At 49.2% G+C, this 18,301-nt stretch overlaps 12 non-coding genes across 12 annotated transcripts; all 12 read left to right on the top strand.

Annotated features, from left to right (window-relative positions):
- The first annotated feature begins 1,050 nt into the window (after positions 1-1,050).
- Positions 1,051-1,122, top strand: trnad-guc (transfer RNA aspartic acid (anticodon GUC)). The gene has a single exon. It is a non-coding gene; the product is annotated as a tRNA-Asp (tRNA).
- Positions 1,123-1,621: 499 nt separating this feature from the next.
- trnav-aac (transfer RNA valine (anticodon AAC)) lies at positions 1,622-1,694 on the top strand. Its single transcript has one exon. It is a non-coding gene; the product is annotated as a tRNA-Val (tRNA).
- Positions 1,695-2,666: 972 nt separating this feature from the next.
- trnav-cac (transfer RNA valine (anticodon CAC)) lies at positions 2,667-2,739 on the top strand. Its single transcript has one exon. It is a non-coding gene; the product is annotated as a tRNA-Val (tRNA).
- Positions 2,740-4,271: 1,532 nt separating this feature from the next.
- Positions 4,272-4,344, top strand: trnav-cac (transfer RNA valine (anticodon CAC)). Its single transcript has one exon. It is a non-coding gene; the product is annotated as a tRNA-Val (tRNA).
- A 2,189-nt stretch (positions 4,345-6,533) lies between these two features.
- trnad-guc (transfer RNA aspartic acid (anticodon GUC)) lies at positions 6,534-6,605 on the top strand. Its single transcript has one exon. It is a non-coding gene; the product is annotated as a tRNA-Asp (tRNA).
- A 499-nt stretch (positions 6,606-7,104) lies between these two features.
- Positions 7,105-7,177, top strand: trnav-aac (transfer RNA valine (anticodon AAC)). The gene has a single exon. It is a non-coding gene; the product is annotated as a tRNA-Val (tRNA).
- Positions 7,178-8,149: 972 nt separating this feature from the next.
- On the top strand, positions 8,150-8,222 carry trnav-cac (transfer RNA valine (anticodon CAC)). The gene has a single exon. It is a non-coding gene; the product is annotated as a tRNA-Val (tRNA).
- Positions 8,223-9,370: 1,148 nt separating this feature from the next.
- Positions 9,371-9,442, top strand: trnad-guc (transfer RNA aspartic acid (anticodon GUC)). The gene has a single exon. It is a non-coding gene; the product is annotated as a tRNA-Asp (tRNA).
- Positions 9,443-9,754: 312 nt separating this feature from the next.
- On the top strand, positions 9,755-9,827 carry trnav-cac (transfer RNA valine (anticodon CAC)). The gene has a single exon. It is a non-coding gene; the product is annotated as a tRNA-Val (tRNA).
- A 4,334-nt stretch (positions 9,828-14,161) lies between these two features.
- On the top strand, positions 14,162-14,233 carry trnad-guc (transfer RNA aspartic acid (anticodon GUC)). The gene has a single exon. It is a non-coding gene; the product is annotated as a tRNA-Asp (tRNA).
- Positions 14,234-14,732: 499 nt separating this feature from the next.
- Positions 14,733-14,805, top strand: trnav-aac (transfer RNA valine (anticodon AAC)). The gene has a single exon. It is a non-coding gene; the product is annotated as a tRNA-Val (tRNA).
- A 215-nt stretch (positions 14,806-15,020) lies between these two features.
- trnav-cac (transfer RNA valine (anticodon CAC)) lies at positions 15,021-15,093 on the top strand. The gene has a single exon. It is a non-coding gene; the product is annotated as a tRNA-Val (tRNA).
- The last annotated feature ends 3,208 nt before the right edge of the window (positions 15,094-18,301 follow it).

The raw sequence follows: 18,301 nt of genomic DNA, 5'->3' as shown, positions 1-18,301 counted from the left end.
GCTGTAGGTTGCAGTGCAGTCATGCGTCAGGAGGGTGAAGAGCAGCGGACTGAGCACGCAGCCTTGGGGGGCCCCTGTGCTCAGCGTGATGCTGGCGGAGATTTTGTCGCCAACACGTACCACCTGTGGCCTCTGACAGAGGAAGTCCAGTGGCCAGTTGCAGAGGTAGGAACTGGTGGGGGGGGAGAACGGATCGGATGTGCTCCATGACAAGCCGCTCAAAGCACTTCATGATGATGGGCGTAAATGCCACGGGGCGATAGTCATTGAAGCAGGACGGAGCAGGTTTCTTGGGCACAGGTACGATGGTGGCAGCTTTGAAACACGACGGGACGATGGCCTGCTGCAGGGAAGTGTTAAAGAAGACACCCGTCAGCTCACCAGCGCAGTCCTTCAGCGCTCGACCCGGGATGTTGTCAGGGCCCGCCGCCTTACGGATGTTGATAGCGGCAAGCGCCCCCCTCACGCTGTCGGCGGAGAGGCACAGGGGCAGCTCGTGTGAAGGGGGAGTGGCCTTCAGCGGGCAAGTGCTGTTCCGAGCGTCGAAGCGAGCAAAGAAGCGGTTAAGGTCATTGAGCAGACGGACGTCGCCCTCACAGCTCTGCGGCGCGGGCTTGTAGATCGTGATTGTCTGAATGCCCTGCCAAAGGCTCCGTGCGTCCCTGCTGTCCTTGAAGTGGGCGGTAATTTTGCAAGAGAACGCCCTCTTTGCCTTTTTGATGCCCCGGGACAGGTCGGCCCTCGCAGTCCTCAAGCACGCCTCATCCCCCCTCTCTACAGGTGTTGTTGTAGTGGTTATCGCGCTCGCCTCACAGGTGAAAGGTCTCCAGTTCGAAACCAGACGGAAACAAGTCTTGATAGCTCTTTTGTCAGCGCATTTGACAAATTCGTCTCCAGGGCCAGTCCGTGATGCCACTTTTTGCAAGACGGCTCCCGCATCACAGTCAGACAAGTCTCCATAGCGTAGTGGTTATCAAGTTCGCCATACACACCAAAGGTCCCCGTTTCGAACCGGGTGGAAACAAGCGTCATGAACTTCTTCACACGTGTTCCTCGTTAGTATAGTGGACAGTATCTCCGCCTGTCACGCGGAAGACCGGGGTTCGATTCCCCGACGGGGAGTTACTTTGTTTATGTGAACTTAGGTATGCTGTCTACCAAAAGTGTGTTAACCTGTGTTTGCGGCAGAGTTATTACGTAACTGCAGTGGTTTTTGTGTGACAGTTTGTGTTAACTGCAGGCAGTGGAATTCCACCCTATTAACTAAATTATAAATGAATTAGTTTGCTCATTTGTTACTCCATATTCGCAACAGAAATGGTGCCTCATCGGAATTGAAGTGAACTATGATGTTGGTGGATTTCAAGTTTGGAGTTGTTGTGGCACATTGGTGTTGAATGCAGAACTGAAATCCACAAACTTTTTCTCAGCCACTTTTAAAAACTCGTCTCCGTCGCCAGTCCGTGATGCCACTTTTTGCAAGACGGCTCTGGTGCAACAGTCAAGCGAGTTTCTATAGTGTAGTGGTTATCACGTTCGCCTCACAAGCGATAGGTCCCCGCTTCAAAATTAGTCCGTGATGCAACTTTCTGCAAGACGGGTCGCTTGTGGCAGACAGCAGGTTTCCATAGTGTAGTGGTTATCACATTCGCCTAACACGCGAAAGGTCCCCGGCTCGAAACCGGGTGGAAACAGACTGCATCAATGGTTTTGTCAGCCCCTTTGAAAAACTATTCGCCAGTCCGTGATGCCACTTTTTGCAAGACGGCTCCCGCTTCACAGCCAGACAAGTTTCCATAATGTAGTGAATGTAGTAGCCATAATGTAGCTTGAACAGGTCGTGGTCGCCGCTCCTGTAGGCCTCCTCCTTGACTTTGTGCAGCCTCCTGAGGTTCGGTGTAAACCAAGGTTTGTCGTTGTTGTACGTGCAGAAGGTCTTAGTCTGCACACACAATCCTCACAAAAACTTATGTATGATGTGACAGTGTCAGTGAGTTCATGCAAGTCTGAAGTTGCAGCCTCGAAAACTCCCCAATCGGTGCAGTCAAAGCAGGCTTGGAGGTCCTGCCTTGACTCCACTGTCCATTTCCTCACAGTCCTCACCACAGGCTTAGAAATTTTTAGTTTCTGCCTGTAGGCCGGGATCAGATGAACTAGACAGTGGTCCGAGAGTCCTAAAGCTGCACGAGCCACAGAGTGGTATGCATCCTTGATCACGGTGTAGCAGTCCAGAGTCTGTGCCCCTCTGGTGGGACACGTTACATGCTGTCTGTATCTGGGGAGTTTGTAACGTATAGTGGACAGTATCTCCGCCTGTCACGCGGAAGACCGGGGTTCGATTCCCCGACGGGGAGTTACTTTGTTTATGTGAACTTAGGTATGCTGTCTATCAAAAGTGTGTTGACCTGTGTTTGCAGCAGAGTTATTACGTAACTGCAGTGGTTTTTGTGTGAAATCCACAAACCTTTTGTCAGCCACTTTTAAAAATCCGTCTCCGTCGCCAGTCCGTGATGCCACTTTTTGCAAGACGGCTCTGGTGCAACAGTCAAGCGAGTTTCCATAGTGTAGTGGTTATCACGTACGCCTCACAAGCGAAAGGTCCCCGCTTCAAAATTAGTCCGTGATGCAACTTTTTGCAAGACGGCTCTCGTGGGGCAGCCAGGCAAGTTTCCATAGTGTAGTGGTTATCACGTTCGCCTCACACGCGAAAGGTCCCCGGTTCGAAACCGGGTGGAAACAAGCCATGATAATCTTTTTGTCAGGCCCTTTGAAAAATTCTTTGTGTGCGAGGTTCGCCCTGTTAAGATCACCCAGAACAATAATTAGTGAATTTGGTAGAAGTTTCTGTTACCTGGTCAGCCAGCATCTGCGTGGCGTCACTCGCACGTACGTGTGGTGGAATGTAAACAGCCGCCATGACGATTGAGGAGAACTCCCGTGGTGAATAGAACGGCCGGCAGTTCATGAAAAGTGTTTCTAAGAGAGGGCTGCAAAACTCTTTCAACACCGTGACATCAGTACACCAACGTTCATTAATGTAGAAACAGAGACCACCTCCCTTTGATTTTCCGGAGAACTCCGCGCTGCGATCTGCACGAGTTAGCCTAAACCCCGCTAGCTCCACGGCGTGTTGGGGGGTTCGTTCGCAGAGCCACGTTTCAACAAAGCACAGCGCGGCCGATCTGCTGAAGTCCGTGTTCCTTGAAGTGAGGAGCAGCAGTTCGTCCATCTTGTTCGCCAGGGAGCGGACATTCGCCAGATGAATTGACGGTAGGGCAGAACGGAACCCTCTCTCCCTCAGCTTTACGAGTGCTCTGGCTCGTTTTCCGCGCCGCCGTCGCACTAGCTTGTATAGCACCGCCGCTCCGGCTAGAATCTCCGACAAACAGTCTGAATCAGAGAGAACAGGAGAGAAAATACCAGAAGAAGACTGTCCAATGTTTAACAGCGCTTCTCTGGTAAAGGTGATCCGGGATGGACAGCAGAGGACACAGAAAACACACAAAATAAGACAAAGAAACAGAGAGCGACTCACCGTGGCTGCCATCCGCGGCGCCATCATACTACTACTACTACTACTACTACTACTGGAAAACAGGGACAAATGTTTGCAATCCAACAGAGTTATACACATTGAATTTCCAACTACACAATTAGTTACTTATAATAATTCAATTTAATTAAAGCCACAGTGGCAATATCTTGCTGATCGATTGTCCTTTCATGCTTCTGGTTATCAAATTCAAGCGCGTGTGAAAATGCTATATAAATAAAGATCATGTTGGCATATCTATTAAAAACAAACATCTTAATCAGTGGTTCTTAACCTACCACTATGCGGCCGGTTCTAGTGACAAGTCACAAAAGACCCTAATCTATACAAGCGTTTCTCGTTAGTATAGTGGACAGTATCTCCGCCTGTCACGCGGAAGACCGGGGTTCGATTCCCCGACGGGGAGTTACTTTGTTTATGTGAACTTAGGTATGCTGTCTACCAAAAGTGTGTTGACCTGTGTTTGCAGCAGAGTTATTACGTAACTGCAGTGGTTTTTGTGTGAAATCCACAAACCTTTTGTCAGCCACTTTTAAAAATCCGTCTCCGTCGCCAGTCCGTGATGCCACTTTTTGCAAGACGGCTCTGGTGCAACAGTCAAGCGAGTTTCCATAGTGTAGTGGTTATCACGTACGCCTCACAAGCGAAAGGTCCCCGCTTCAAAATTAGTCCGTGATGCAACTTATTGCAAGACGTCTCTCGTGGGGCAGCCAGGTAAGTTTCCATAGTGTAGTGGTTATCACGTTCGCCTCACACGCGAAAGGTCCCCGGTTCGAAACCGGGTGGAAACAAGCCATGATAATCTTTTTGTCAGGCCCTTTGAAAAATTCTTCTCCGGGGCCAGTCCGTGATGCAACTTTTTGTCTCTTGCGCACGTCCATGATGCCACTTTTTGCAAGACGGCGCCTATATAAAATAGTCAGGCCAGTTTCCATAGTCAAAGTCAAGTCACAGTCTGCTTTATTGTCAATCCCTTCATATGTCAGGACACAAAAAGAAACCGAAATTCCGTTTCCTCTATCCCACGGTGACGAGACATAGTACACGATAGACATACAAGTAGACGACACAAAATAAAAACAAGAAGGCACAAACAATAAATAATGAATAAATAATGAGTGATGAATAAATAATAAACAAATAACACAATAAATAAGAGGCGCAGAACTGAGCCAGTGTGCATACAGCAGACAGTAAGCATAGCGCAAAGTACAGGACGCTACGCAGAAAGGGGGAGAGAGTTCAGGATCCTAACAGCCTGGAGTATGAAGCTGTTGGTGAGCCTAGTGGTGCGGGAGCGCAGGCTCCTGTACCTCTTCCCAGAGGGTAGAAGCTCAAACAAAGAGTGAGCGGGGTGACTCACATCACTCACAATCGTGGTCGCCTTGCGGGTGAGATGGGAGATGTAAATGTCTTTCAAGGACGGGAGTGAAGCACCAATAATCTTACCAGCCGTGTTCACTATGCGCTGCAGGGCCTTCAGGTTGTAGTCAGTGCAGCTGCCACCCCAAACAGCAATACAGCTGGAGAGGACGCTCTCAATGGTGCCACGGTAAAATGTAGTCATGACGGCCGGAGGAGCGCTCGCTCGCCTGAGTTTCCGCAGACAGTACAGGCGGCGCTGGGCCTTCTTCGCCAGTGATGCGGTGTTGGTGGACCAGGAGGGATTCTCACTGATGTGCACCCCCAGGAACCGGGCGTTGCTCACTGTCTCCACCACAGCACCGTCGATGGTCAGTGGCAGGTGTTGGGTGTGACCCTTCCGGAAGTCAACAACAATCTCCTTGGTCTTGTCGACATTCAGCAGGATGTTGTTTTCCCTGCACCACGTAGTCAGAAGGTCAACCTCCAACCTGTATTGAGTCTCGTCTCCCTTGGTGATGAGACCCACCAGAGTCGTGTCATCAGCAAACTTCACTATGCGGTTGTCGCTGTAGGTTGCAGTGCAGTCATGCGTCAGGAGGGTGAAGAGCAGCGGACTGAGCACGCAGCCTTGGGGGGCCCCTGTGCTCAGCGTGATGCTGGCGGAGATTTTGTCGCCAACACGTACCACCTGTGGCCTCTGACAGAGGAAGTCCAGTGGCCAGTTGCAGAGGTAGGAACTGGTGGGGGGGGAGAACGGATCGGATGTGCTCCATGACAAGCCGCTCAAAGCACTTCATGATGATGGGCGTAAATGCCACGGGGCGATAGTCATTGAAGCAGGACGGAGCAGGTTTCTTGGGCACAGGTACGATGGTGGCAGCTTTGAAACACGACGGGACGATGGCCTGCTGCAGGGAAGTGTTAAAGAAGACACCCGTCAGCTCACCAGCGCAGTCCTTCAGCGCTCGACCCGGGATGTTGTCAGGGCCCGCCGCCTTACGGATGTTGATAGCGGCAAGCGCCCCCCTCACGCTGTCGGCGGAGAGGCACAGGGGCAGCTCGTGTGAAGGGGGAGTGGCCTTCAGCGGGCAAGTGCTGTTCCGAGCGTCGAAGCGAGCAAAGAAGCGGTTAAGGTCATTGAGCAGACGGACGTCGCCCTCACAGCTCTGCGGCGCGGGCTTGTAGATCGTGATTGTCTGAATGCCCTGCCAAAGGCTCCGTGCGTCCCTGCTGTCCTTGAAGTGGGCGGTAATTTTGCAAGAGAACGCCCTCTTTGCCTTTTTGATGCCCCGGGACAGGTCGGCCCTCGCAGTCCTCAAGCACGCCTCATCCCCCCTCTCTACAGGTGTTGTTGTAGTGGTTATCGCGCTCGCCTCACAGGTGAAAGGTCTCCAGTTCGAAACCAGACGGAAACAAGTCTTGATAGCTCTTTTGTCAGCGCATTTGACAAATTCGTCTCCAGGGCCAGTCCGTGATGCCACTTTTTGCAAGACGGCTCCCGCATCACAGTCAGACAAGTCTCCATAGCGTAGTGGTTATCAAGTTCGCCATACACACCAAAGGTCCCCGTTTCGAACCGGGTGGAAACAAGCGTCATGAACTTCTTCACACGTGTTCCTCGTTAGTATAGTGGACAGTATCTCCGCCTGTCACGCGGAAGACCGGGGTTCGATTCCCCGACGGGGAGTTACTTTGTTTATGTGAACTTAGGTATGCTGTCTACCAAAAGTGTGTTAACCTGTGTTTGCGGCAGAGTTATTACGTAACTGCAGTGGTTTTTGTGTGACAGTTTGTGTTAACTGCAGGCAGTGGAATTCCACCCTATTAACTAAATTATAAATGAATTAGTTTGCTCATTTGTTACTCCATATTCGCAACAGAAATGGTGCCTCATCGGAATTGAAGTGAACTATGATGTTGGTGGATTTCAAGTTTGGAGTTGTTGTGGCACATTGGTGTTGAATGCAGAACTGAAATCCACAAACTTTTTCTCAGCCACTTTTAAAAACTCGTCTCCGTCGCCAGTCCGTGATGCCACTTTTTGCAAGACGGCTCTGGTGCAACAGTCAAGCGAGTTTCTATAGTGTAGTGGTTATCACGTTCGCCTCACAAGCGATAGGTCCCCGCTTCAAAATTAGTCCGTGATGCAACTTTCTGCAAGACGGGTCGCTTGTGGCAGACAGCAGGTTTCCATAGTGTAGTGGTTATCACATTCGCCTAACACGCGAAAGGTCCCCGGCTCGAAACCGGGTGGAAACAGACTGCATCAATGGTTTTGTCAGCCCCTTTGAAAAACTATTCGCCAGTCCGTGATGCCACTTTTTGCAAGACGGCTCCCGCTTCACAGCCAGACAAGTTTCCATAATGTAGTGAATGTAGTAGCCATAATGTAGCTTGAACAGGTCGTGGTCGCCGCTCCTGTAGGCCTCCTCCTTGACTTTGTGCAGCCTCCTGAGGTTCGGTGTAAACCAAGGTTTGTCGTTGTTGTACGTGCAGAAGGTCTTAGTCTGCACACACAATCCTCACAAAAACTTATGTATGATGTGACAGTGTCAGTGAGTTCATGCAAGTCTGAAGTTGCAGCCTCGAAAACTCCCCAATCGGTGCAGTCAAAGCAGGCTTGGAGGTCCTGCCTTGACTCCACTGTCCATTTCCTCACAGTCCTCACCACAGGCTTAGAAATTTTTAGTTTCTGCCTGTAGGCCGGGATCAGATGAACTAGACAGTGGTCCGAGAGTCCTAAAGCTGCACGAGCCACAGAGTGGTATGCATCCTTGATCACGGTGTAGCAGTCCAGAGTCTGTGCCCCTCTGGTGGGACACGTTACATGCTGTCTGTATCTGGGGAGTTTGTAACGTATAGTGGACAGTATCTCCGCCTGTCACGCGGAAGACCGGGGTTCGATTCCCCGACGGGGAGTTACTTTGTTTATGTGAACTTAGGTATGCTGTCTATCAAAAGTGTGTTGACCTGTGTTTGCAGCAGAGTTATTACGTAACTGCAGTGGTTTTTGTGTGAAATCCACAAACCTTTTGTCAGCCACTTTTAAAAATCCGTCTCCGTCGCCAGTCCGTGATGCCACTTTTTGCAAGACGGCTCTGGTGCAACAGTCAAGCGAGTTTCCATAGTGTAGTGGTTATCACGTACGCCTCACAAGCGAAAGGTCCCCGCTTCAAAATTAGTCCGTGATGCAACTTTTTGCAAGACGGCTCTCGTGGGGCAGCCAGGCAAGTTTCCATAGTGTAGTGGTTATCACGTTCGCCTCACACGCGAAAGGTCCCCGGTTCGAAACCGGGTGGAAACAAGCCATGATAATCTTTTTGTCAGGCCCTTTGAAAAATTCTTTGTGTGCGAGGTTCGCCCTGTTAAGATCACCCAGAACAATAATTAGTGAATTTGGTAGAAGTTTCTGTTACCTGGTCAGCCAGCATCTGCGTGGCGTCACTCGCACGTACGTGTGGTGGAATGTAAACAGCCGCCATGACGATTGAGGAGAACTCCCGTGGTGAATAGAACGGCCGGCAGTTCATGAAAAGTGTTTCTAAGAGAGGGCTGCAAAACTCTTTCAACACCGTGACATCAGTACACCAACGTTCATTAATGTAGAAACAGAGACCACCTCCCTTTGATTTTCCGGAGAACTCCGCGCTGCGATCTGCACGAGTTAGCCTAAACCCCGCTAGCTCCACGGCGTGTTGGGGGGTTCGTTCGCAGAGCCACGTTTCAACAAAGCACAGCGCGGCCGATCTGCTGAAGTCCGTGTTCCTTGAAGTGAGGAGCAGCAGTTCGTCCATCTTGTTCGCCAGGGAGCGGACATTCGCCAGATGAATTGACGGTAGGGCAGAACGGAACCCTCTCTCCCTCAGCTTTACGAGTGCTCTGGCTCGTTTTCCGCGCCGCCGTCGCACTAGCTTGTATAGCACCGCCGCTCCGGCTAGAATCTCCGACAAACAGTCTGAATCAGAGAGAACAGGAGAGAAAATACCAGAAGAAGACTGTCCAATGTTTAACAGCGCTTCTCTGGTAAAGGTGATCCGGGATGGACAGCAGAGGACACAGAAAACACACAAAATAAGACAAAGAAACAGAGAGCGACTCACCGTGGCTGCCATCCGCGGCGCCATCATACTACTACTACTACTACTACTACTACTGGAAAACAGGGACAAATGTTTGCAATCCAACAGAGTTATACACATTGAATTTCCAACTACACAATTAGTTACTTATAATAATTCAATTTAATTAAAGCCACAGTGGCAATATCTTGCTGATCGATTGTCCTTTCATGCTTCTGGTTATCAAATTCAAGCGCGTGTGAAAATGCTATATAAATAAAGATCATGTTGGCATATCTATTAAAAACAAACATCTTAATCAGTGGTTCTTAACCTACCACTATGCGGCCGGTTCTAGTGACAAGTCACAAAAGACCCTAATCTATACAAGCGTTTCTCGTTAGTATAGTGGACAGTATCTCCGCCTGTCACGCGGAAGACCGGGGTTCGATTCCCCGACGGGGAGTTACTTTGTTTATGTGAACTTAGGTATGCTGTCTACCAAAAGTGTGTTGACCTGTGTTTGCAGCAGAGTTATTACGTAACTGCAGTGGTTTTTGTGTGAAATCCACAAACCTTTTGTCAGCCACTTTTAAAAATCCGTCTCCGTCGCCAGTCCGTGATGCCACTTTTTGCAAGACGGCTCTGGTGCAACAGTCAAGCGAGTTTCCATAGTGTAGTGGTTATCACGTACGCCTCACAAGCGAAAGGTCCCCGCTTCAAAATTAGTCCGTGATGCAACTTTTTGCAAGACGGCTCTCGTGGAGCAGCCAGGCAAGTTTCCATAGTGTAGTGGTTATCACGTTCGCCTCACACGCGAAAGGTCCCCGGTTCGAAACCGGGTGGAAACAAGCCATGATAATCTTTCTGTCAGGCCCTTTGAAAAATTCTTCTCCGGGGCCAGTCCGTGATGCAAGTTTTTGTCTCTTGCGTACGTCCATGATGCCACTTTTTGCAAGACGGCTCCTATATAAAATAGTCAGGCCAGTTTCCATAGTCAAAGTCAAGTCACAGTCTGCTTTATTGTCAATCCCTTCATATGTCAAGACACAAAAAGAAACCGAAATTCCGTTTCCTCTATCCCACGGTGACGAGACATAGTACACGATAGACATACAAGTAGACGACACAAAATAAAAACAAGAAGGCATAAACAATAAATAATGAATAAATAATTAGTGATGAATAAATAATAAACAAATAACACAATAAATAAGAGGCGCAGAACTGAGCCAGTGTGCATACAGCAGACAGTAAGCATAGCGCAAAGTACAGGACGCTACGCAGAAAGGGGGAGAGAGTTCAGGATCCTAACAGCCTGGAGTATGAAGCTGTTGGTGAGCCTGGTGGTGCGGGAGCGCAGGCTCCTGTACCTCTTCCCAGAGGGCAGAAGCTCAAACAAAGAGTGAGCGGGGTGACTCACATCACTCACAATCGTGGTCGCCTTGCGGGTGAGATGGGAGATGTAAATGTCTTTCAAGGACGGGAGTGAAGCACCAATAATCTTACCAGCCGTGTTCACTATGCGCTGCAGGGCCTTCAGGTTGTAGTCAGTGCAGCTGCCACCCCAAACAGCAATACAGCTGGAGAGGACGCTCTCAATGGTGCCACGGTAAAATGTAGTCAAGTCAAGTCAAGTTTATTTGTATAGCCCTAAATCACAAGCAGTCTCAAAGGGCTTCACATAGACAGAAATTGACAATTATTCTCCAAGCATCCCCTGATCTTAAGCTCCCAAAAGGGCAAGGAAAAACTTAAAAACCCCTACTAGGGGAAAATAAGAAACCTTGAGAAGGGACCACAGATGGAAGGATCCCCCTTTCAGGATCACCAGGTTGGAATGGATGCAGAGATGGCACAAATGATACAACATGAACATCAATGAAATAAAAAGTGGATGTCCATGTCAGAGCAGAGGGCTGCCGAAGGAGCCCTCAATTGTCCTGGCAGTGTCTACGAGGAGGTTGAGCTGCAGTTCCCCCATCCTGAATTAACCCACGAGAATCCAGATAGCCGCTGTCAGCATGGGTGCCACCTAACCACCTCCCCGGCCGGGGAGGGAGGGAGTGGAGAGGGAGAGAAAACAAACTCCACCCGAATCGGCCACTACAGGTAAGTTAAAGGCCATGTCATAGAAATGTGTCTTTAGACGTGTCTTAAATGTTTCTACTGAGGTAGCAGTTCTAATATCCATTGGTAGGGCATTCCAAAGCTCTGGAGCCCGAATAGAAAATGCTCTAGAGCCTGCAGACATTTTCTTGGCTCTCGGTGCCACTAAAAGGGTAGCGTTTTGCAAACGAAGGTTACGAGACGGAACATAAGGAACAACTAGGTCGACGAGATATGAAGGCGCTAAGCCATGCAGTGATTTATAGGTTAATAGAAGAACCTTGAAATCACATCTTAAATGGACCGGGAGCCAATGTAAGTTGGCTAGTATTGGGGTAATGTGATCAAATTTTCTTGTCCGAGAGAGCAGCCTTGCAGCAGCATTTTGTACTAACTGTAGACTTTTGATGCGGGACTTAGGAAGACCCGACAATAGTACATTACAGTAGTCCAGGCGCGACGTGACGAACGCATGAATAACCGGTCGAGAGGATCGGACGAATCTTTGCAATATTACGAAGAAAAAACGCAATTCTAGTTATATTCTTAATGTGCTTTTGAAAGGAGAGAGTTTGGTCAAATATTACCCCGAGATTAGTTACAGTATCGCTTTGAGTGATAGTACGGTTATCTATAGTTATAGCGGTTTCCTTGAATAAGTGTTGATAACGAGTTGGCCCAATTATCAACATCTCAGTTTTATCTGGGTTAAGACGAAGGAAGTTGAAAGACATCCATTGCTTGATCTCCGCAAGGCACGCCTCAAGATTACAACAATCCCGCGGATCTGTCATCGATAACGGCATATATAATTGGGTGTCATCCGCATAGCATTGAAAACTAATATTATATTTACGTATTATGTCGCCAAGCGGAATCATATAAATATTAAAAAGGATTGGTCCGAGAACCGATCCCTGTGGGACACCACACGTAACATTATAGAGCTCCGAGGACGCATTGCCATGGACCACTCGGTGCGTCCTGTTTGATAGATAGGAATGGAACCAGCCTAGTGCTGACCCTGAAATACCAACACAACTTTTAAGACGCCCTAATAAAATATCTAAGTCTACAGTGTCGAAGGCAGCACTAAGATCGAGTAGTAACAGTACAGACGAAGTGTTTGAATCCATAGCTATGAGGAGATCGTTAGTCACTTTAGCAAGTGCTGTCTCAGTGGAATGATTAGCTCTAAAACCAGACTGATTATTGGCGACCATGTAATCAATAAGCTGCTGCGCTACTAGTCATGACGGCCGGAGGAGCGCTCGCTCGCCTGAGTTTCCGCAGAAAGTACAGGCGGCGCTGGGCCTTCTTCGCCAGTGATGCGGTGTTGGTGGACCAGGAGAGATTCTCACTGATGTGCACCCCCAGGAACCGGGCGCTGCTCACTCTCTCCACCACAGCACCGTCGATGGTCAGCGGCAGGTGTTGGGTGTGACCCTTCCGGAAGGCAACAACAATCTCCTTGGTCTTGTCGACATTCAGCAGGAGGTTGTTATCCCTGCACCACATGGTCAGAAGGTCAACCTCCAACCTGTATCGAGTCTCGTCTCCCTTGGTGATGAGACCCACCAGAGTCGTGTCGTCAGCAAACTTCACTATGCGGTTGTCGCTGTAGGTTGCAGTGCAGTCATGCGTCAGGAGGGTGAAGAGCAGCGGACTGAGCACGCAGCCTTGGGGGGCCCCTGTGCTCAGCGTGATGCTGGCGGAGATTTTGTCGCCAACACGTACCACCTGTGGCCTCTGACAGAGGAAGTCCAGTGGCCAGTTGCAGAGGTAGGTACTGAGGCCCAGCTTGTCAAGTTTGCTGATGAGACGTTGTGGCACAATGGTGTTGAAGGAAGAACTGAAGTCCACAAACAGCAATCTCACATACGAGTCCCTTCTCTCCAGTTGGGTGAGGGCAGAGTGGAGGGCAGAGCAGATGGCATCCTCAGAGGACCGTTTGGCTCGGTACGCAAACTGGAAGGGGTCAATGTTTGGGGGGGAGAACGGATCAGATGTGGTCCATGACAAGCCGCTCAAAGCACTTCATGATGATGGGCGTAAGTGCCACGGGGCGATAGTCATTGAAGCAGGACGGAGCAGGTTTCTTCGGCACAGGTACGATCGTGGCAGCTTTGAAACACGACGGGACGATGGCCTGCTGCAGGGAAGTGTTAAAGATGTCCGTGAAGACACCCGTCAGCTCACCAGAGCAGTCCTTCAGCGCTCGGCCCGGCATGTTGTCAGGGCCCGCCGCCTTACGGATGTTGATAGCGGCAAGCGCCCCCCTCACGCTGGCGGCGGAGAGGCACAGGGGCAGCTCGTGTGAAGGGGGAGTGGCCTTCAGCGGGCAAGTGCTGTTCCGAGCGTCGAGCAAAGAAGCGGTGCTTGTGGCAGATAGCATGAAAAGTGTTCATGAAAAGTGTTTCTAAGAGAGGGCTGCAAAACTCTTTCAACACCGTGACATCAGTACACCAACGTTCATTAATGTAGAAACAGAGACCACCTCCCTTTGATTTTCAAATTCAAGCGCATGTGAAAATGCTATATAAATAAAGATCATGTTGGCATGTCTATTAAAAACCAGAGGTAGGTAGGTAGCTGTCATTGAGCAGACGGACGTCGCCCTCACAGCTCTGCGGCGCGGGCTTGTAGATCGTGATTGTCTGAATGCCCTGCCAAAGGCTCCGTGCGTCCCTGCTGTCCTTGAAGTGGGCGGTAATTTTGCAAGAGAACGCCCTCTTTGCCTTTTTGATGCCCCGGGACAGGTCGGCCCTCGCAGTCCTCAAGCACGCCTCATCCCCCCTCTCTACAGGTGTTGTTGTAGTGGTTATCGCGCTCGCCTCACAGGTGAAAGGTCTCCAGTTAGAAACCAGACGGAACCAAGTTATAATAGCTCTTTTGTCAGCGCATTTGACAAATTCGTCTCCAGGGCCAGTCCGTGATGCCACTTTTTGCAAGACGGCTCCCGCATCACAGTCAGACAAGTCTCCATAGCGTAGTGGTTATCAAGTTCGCCATACACACCAAAGGTCCCCGTTTCGAACCGGGTGGAAACAAGCGTCATGAACTTCTTCACACGTGTTCCTCGTTAGTATAGTGGACAGTATCTCCGCCTGTCACGCGGAAGACCGGGGTTCGATTCCCCGACGGGGAGTTACTTTGTTTATGTGAACTTAGGTATGCTGTCTACCAAAAGTGTGTTAACCTGTGTTTGCGGCAGAGTTATTACGTAACTGCAGTGGTTTTTGTGTGACAGTTTGTGTTAACTGCAGGCAGTGGAATTCCACCCTATTAACTAAATTATAAATGAATTAGTTTGCTCATTTGTTACTCCATATTCGCAACAGAAATGGTGCCTCATCGGAATTGAAGTGAACTATGATGTTGGTGGATTTCAAGTTTGGAGTTGTTGTGGCACATTGGTGTTGAATGCAGAACTGAAATCCACAAACTTTTTGTCAGCCACTTTTAAAAACTCGTCTCCGTCGCCAGTCCGTGATGCCACTTTTTGCAAGACGGCTCTAGTGCAACAGTCAAGCGAGTTTCTATAGTGTAGTGGTTATCACGTTCGCCTCACAAGCGATAGGTCCCCGCTTCAAAATTAGTCCGTGATGCAACTTTTTGCAAGACGGGTCGCTTGTGGCAGACAGCATGTTTCCATAGTGTAGTGGTTATCACATTCGCCTAACACGCGAAAGGTCCCCGGCTCGAAACCGGGTGGAAACAGACCGCATTAATGTTTTTGTCAGCCCCTTTGAAAAACTATTCTCTGGCGCCAGTCCGTGATGCCACTTTTTGCAAGACGGCTCTGGTGCAACAGTCAAGCGAGTTTCCATAGTGTAGTTGTTATCACGTACGCCTCACAAGCGAAAGGTCCCAGCTTCAAAATTAGTCCGTGATGCAACTTTTTGCAAGACGGCTCTCATGGGGCAGCCAGGCGAGTTTCCATAGTGTAGTGGTTATCACGTTCGCCTCACACGCGAAAGGTCCCCGGTTCGAAACCGGGTGGAAACAAGCCATGATAATCTTTTTGTCAGGCCCTTTGAAAAATTCTTCTCCGGGGCCAGTCCGTGATGCAACTTTTTGTCTCTTGCGCACGTCCATGATGCCACTTTTTGCAAGACGGCTCCTATATAAAATAGTCAGGCCAGTTTCCATAGTCAAAGTCAAGTCACAGTCTGCTTTATTGTCAATCCCTTCATATGTCAAGACACAAAAAGAAACCGAAATTCCGTTTCCTCTATCCCACGGTGACGAGACATAGTACACGATAGACATACAAGTAGACGACACAAAATAAAAACAAGAAGGCACAAACAATAAATAATGAATAAATAATGAGTGATGAATAAATAATAAACAAATAACACAATAAATAAGAGGCGCAGAACTGAGCCAGTGTGCATACAGCAGACAGTAAGCATAGCGCAAAGTACAGGACGCTACGCAGAAAGGGGGAGAGAGTTCAGGATCCTAACAGCCTGGAGTATGAAGCTGTTGGTGAGCCTGGTGGTGCGGGAGCGCAGGCTCCTGTACCTCTTCCCAGAGGGCAAAAGCTCAAACAAAGAGTGAGCAGGGTGACTCACATCACTCACAATCGTGGTCGCCTTGCGGGTGACATGGGAGATGTAAATGTCTTTCAAGGAGGGGAGTGAATCACCAATAATCTTACCAGCCGTGTTCACTATGCGCTGCAGGGCCTTCAGGTTGTAGTCAGTGCAGCTGCCACCCCAAACAGCAATACAGCTGGAGAGGACGCTCTCAATGGTGCCACGGTAAAATGTAGTCAAGTCAAGTCAAGTTTATTTGTATAGCCCTAAATCACAAGCAGTCTCAAAGGGCTTCACATAGACAGAAATTGACAATTATTCTCAAAGCATCCCCTGATCTTAAGCTCCCAAAAGGGCAAGGAAAAACTTAAAAACCCCTACTAGGGGAAAATAAGAAACCTTGAGAAGGGACCACAGATGGAAGGATCCCCCTTTCAGGATCACCAGGTTGGAATGGATGCAGAGATGGCACAAATGATACAACATGAACATCAATGAAATAAAAAGTGGATGTCCATGTCAGAGCAGAGGGCTGCCGAAGGAGCCCTCAATTGTCCTGGCAGTGTCTACGAGGAGGTTGAGCTGCAGTTCCCCCATCCTGAATTAACCCACGAGAATCCAGATAGCCGCTGTCAGCATGGGTGCCACCTAACCACCTCCCCGGCCGGGGAGGGAGGGAGTGGAGAGGGAGAGAAAACAAACTCCACCCGAATCGGCCACTACAGGTAAGTTAAAGGCCATGTCATAGAAATGTGTCTTTAGACGTGTCTTAAATGTTTATACTGAGGTAGCAGTTCTAATATCCATTGGTAGGGCATTCCAAAGCTCTGGAGCCCGAATAGAAAATGCTCTAGAGCCTGCAGACATTTTCTTGGCTCTCGGTGCCACTAAAAGGGTAGCGTTTTGCGAACGAAGGTTACGAGACGGAACATAAGGAACAACTAGGTCGACGAGATATGAAGGCGCTAAGCCATGCAGTGATTTATAGGTTAATAGAAGAACCTTGAAATCACATCTTAAATGGACCGGGAGCCAATGTAAGTTGGCTAGTATTGGGGTAATGTGATCAAATTTTCTTGTCCGAGAGAGCAGCCTTGCAGCAGCATTTTGTACTAACTGTAGACTTTTGATGCGGGACTTAGGAAGACCCGACAATAGTACATTACAGTAGTCCAGGCGCGACGTGACGAACGCATGAATAACCGGTCGAGAGGATCGGACGAATCTTTGCAATATTACGAAGAAAAAACGCAATTCTGGTTATATTCTTAATGTGCTTTTGAAAGGAGAGAGTTTGGTCAAATATTACCCCGAGATTAGTTACAGTATCGCTTTGAGTGATAGTACGGTTATCTATAGTTATAGCGGTTTCCTTGAATAAGTGTTGATAACGAGTTGGCCCAATTATCAACATCTCAGTTTATTCTGGGTTAAGACGAAGGAAGTTGAAAGACATCCATTGCTTGATCTCCCCAAGGCACGCCTCAAGATTACAACAATCCCGCGGATCTGTCATCGATAACGGCATATATAATTGGGTGTCATCCGCATAGCATTGAAAACTAATATTATATTTGCGTATTATGTCGCCAAGCGGAATCATATAAATATTAAAAAGGATTGGTCCGAGAACCGATCCCTGTGGGACACCACACGTAACATTATAGAGCTCCGAGGACGCATTGCCATGGACCACTCGGTGCGTCCTGTTTGATAGATAGGAATGGAACCAGCCTAGTGCTGACCCTGAAATACCAACACAACTTTTAAGACGCCCTAATAAAATATCTAAGTCTACAGTGTCGAAGGCAGCACTAAGATCGAGTAGTAACAGTACAGACGAAGTGTTTGAATCCATAGCTATGAGGAGATCGTTAGTCACTTTAGCAAGTGCTGTCTCAGTGGAATGATTAGCTCTAAAACCAGACTGATTATTGGCGACCATGTAATCAATAAGCTGCTGCGCTACTAGTCATGACGGCCGGAGGAGCGCTCGCACGCCTGAGTTTCCGCAGAAAGTACAGGCGGCGCTGGGCCTTCTTCGCCAGTGATGCGGTGTTGGTGGACCAGGAGAGATTCTCACTGATGTGCACCCCCAGGAACCGGGCGCTGCTCACTCTCTCCACCACAGCACCGTCGATGGTCAGCGGCAGGTGTTGGGTGTGACCCTTCCGGAAGGCAACAACAATCTCCTTGGTCTTGTCGACATTCAGCAGGAGGTTGTTATCCCTGCACCACATGGTCAGAAGGTCAACCTCCAACCTGTATTGAGTCTCGTCTCCCTTGGTGATGAGACCCACCAGAGTCGTGTCGTCAGCAAACCTCACTATGCGGTTGTCGCTGTAGGTTGCAGTGCAGTCATGCGTCAGGAGGGTGAAGAGCAGCGGACTGAGCACGCAGCCTTGGGGGGCCCCTGTGCTCAGCGTGATGCTGGCGGAGATTTTGTCGCCAACACGTACCACCTGTGGCCTCTGACAGAGGAAGTCCAGTGGCCAGTTGCAGAGGTAGGTACTGAGGCCCAGCTTGTCAAGTTTGCTGATGAGACGTTGTGGCACAATGGTGTTGAAGGAAGAACTGAAGTCCACAAACAGCAATCTCACATACGAGTCCCTTCTCTCCAGTTGGGTGAGGGCAGAGTGGAGGGCAGAGCAGATGGCATCCTCAGAGGACCG

This window comes from Syngnathus typhle, linkage group LG1 (genome assembly GCF_033458585.1).
Source record: "Syngnathus typhle isolate RoL2023-S1 ecotype Sweden linkage group LG1, RoL_Styp_1.0, whole genome shotgun sequence".
Lineage (NCBI taxonomy): Eukaryota > Metazoa > Chordata > Actinopteri > Syngnathiformes > Syngnathidae > Syngnathus > Syngnathus typhle.
This window is presented reverse-complemented; position numbering and strand designations above follow the sequence as displayed.